Source organism: Octopus sinensis, unplaced genomic scaffold, assembly GCF_006345805.1.
Source record: "Octopus sinensis unplaced genomic scaffold, ASM634580v1 Contig02419, whole genome shotgun sequence".
Classification (NCBI taxonomy): domain Eukaryota; kingdom Metazoa; phylum Mollusca; class Cephalopoda; order Octopoda; family Octopodidae; genus Octopus; species Octopus sinensis.
In genome coordinates, this window is record NW_021825668.1 from 12,501 (window position 1) to 14,954 (window position 2,454).

A 2,454-nucleotide genomic window follows, 5' to 3' on the forward strand; every position below is an offset into this window, starting at 1 on the left:
ATCTTTTATACCAAGACAAAACAATGTACATGATAACACTTCCAATCAGTTAAGATCAGAAGCCATGAGAGCCACTGCCTGGTACTGCATCAGGGCATGGATCCATGAATAAAAGTTGTTTAAGGATGTTGAACAAACCACCCATGTTTCCAAAGGTGAATTATCCAAATCCCCAAAGAATCCCTCTCAACACATGGTTATGATGCTCCCCCACTACTTCTGCTCATGATCAGAGATGCACATATCATCAGCCACTAAGGGACATGCTCAACTGGTTAAGGTCAAACAACTGGCAAGCAAATCTGTGGTATTGAGCAGAATATTTGCTGTAGCCCATCTTTTATACCAAGACAAAACAATGTACATGATAACACTTCCAATCAGTTAAGATCAGAAGCCATGAGAACCACTGCCTGGTACTGCATCAGGGAAATTATTATTATTATTATCATTATCATTATTATTATTATTATTATTATTATTATTATTATTATTATTATTATCATTATCATTATTATTATTATTATTATTATTATTATTATTATATTATTATTATTATTATTATTAAGGTGGTGAGCTGGCAGAATCTTTAGCATGCTGGATGAGGATCTTTTCGGCTTGAACGGCAGTCTTTTCTAGCGGTGTCATATGAAATTGTCACCCATAATTATGACCCTAGTATCGATCTATTGCATTTCAATCTATTTTAGGGTTAGGGTTAGGGGTGGAGGAAGGATATTTTTTTTCTTCAGAAATGTAAATAAACCCAATCTGTTTCTTAAACAAGGGACATATTCATACGGCACAGAATGTTTTCACCTCATTGATTGGTTGAAATTGCAGAAATTGAAGAAAAAAAACCAACAAATATCTTACAAACTATAGAATTTTCTCAATAAAGCCAAAAGAAAAAGATGTTTTATAAACACATTCTACCAGTATACAAAGTTTAAAATTTTTTAGTTACGTGGAAATTATTTTAAAAAACTGCCGGTCAAACCAAAAAGATCCCCGGATGAAATACTTAGTGGTATTTCACCCATCACTTCAGGCCTTGTGCCTTTAACAGAAAGGATTGTTGTTGCTGTTTTGTTTGTTTGTTGAGCGAAGCAGTCTTCATCCCGTCTGTAGTGGGAGAAGTCCGAAACGTGGTCCTTTGCTATTCGTAAAATCTGCAGAAGAGAAAGCAGGTCAACCCCTGACACCGAGAGCATCGACGGATGGATGAATGCGCATCAAGGCTCAGCGGTTGCGTAGGAAGTCGGGGACAAGAAACAGGAAGAAAGAGTGAGAGAAAGAGTACAACAGGGGTCGCCACGACCCCCTGCCGGAGCCTCGTGGAGCTTTAGGTGTTTTCACTCAATAAACACACACAACGCCCGGTCTGGGAATCGAAACCGCAATCCTCCGACCGCGAGTCCGCTGCCCTAACCACTGGGCCATTGTGCCTCCACTGCTGTTTCTGTTTCAGTTGCTGTTGAGCGAACGGTCTTCGTCCCAGAGTGGGAGAAGTCTGAAACATGGTCCTTTGCTATTCGTAAGACCCGCAGAAGAGACAGCAGGTCAACACCCCGACACCGAGGGGCATCGACGGATGGATGAATCCGCATCCAGGCTCAACGGTTGCGTTTGTTGAGCGAAGCTGTCTTCGTCCCAGAGCTTGCAAGTAGTGGGAGAAGCCCGAAACCTGGTCCTTTGCTATTCGTAAGACCCGCAGAAGAGACAGCAGGTCAACCGCCCCCCCCCCCCCCCCCCCCCCCCCCCCCGACACCGAGATGGATGAATGCGCGTCCAGGCTCAGCGGTTGCGTAGGAAGTCGGGGTGTTGTTGTTGCTGTCGTTGTTGTTGTTGTCGTTGTTGTTGTTGTTTGTTGTTGTTGTCGTCGTTGTTATTGTTGTTGTTGTTATTTTTCCCCCACTAGGTTCTACACAGTCGGTTTGAAACAGAGCTACCATCTTATGCAGCGAACGACGTTGGACGAAATTATTTTTTCAAAGCTTTCGACGCAGAAGAAATAAAAAAGAAAAAGGCAAAAAGAAAACGGAAAAAAAAACAACAACAAGAAAAGGAAAAACGAAAAGAAAGAAGGGAAAATACGAAGTTGACAGGAAAAAAAAGGAGAAAAAAAAAGGAAGAAAAAGAAGCAAACAAACACCTTTACATTCATTTGATGTCTCCTTCTATTTTTGTTTTTTCTTCGTCTTCTTCTTCTTCTTCTTCGCTGAAGGAAAAAGAAGAAAACGCAAAGTGATGAAATGTAAAAGAAAGATTGAAAAAATAAAATGAATTCAGATGCATCAATAGACAAATATTTATGGGTTGTTGTTTTAATTCTTGTTGCTGCTTCTTCCCCCATCTTCTTCTTCTTCTTCTTCTTCCACTTCTTCTTCTTTTTCTTCTTCTTCTTCTCTTTCTTCTTCTTCTTTTTCTTCTTCTTCTTCTTCTTCCACTTCT

At 40.4% G+C, this 2,454-nt stretch overlaps 1 protein-coding gene across 1 annotated transcript in view; it reads left to right on the forward strand.

Moving 5' to 3' along the window:
* Positions 1 to 2,057, forward strand: part of LOC115227255 (mucin-3B-like) — a 12,966-nt gene extending 10,909 nt beyond the window's left edge. The window contains exon 5 of the mRNA XM_029798142.2: positions 1,922 to 2,057. The gene's annotated coding sequence lies outside the window, so the exon portion shown is untranslated. The remainder of the gene's footprint in view (positions 1 to 1,921) is intronic.
* The last annotated feature ends 397 nt before the right edge of the window (positions 2,058 to 2,454 follow it).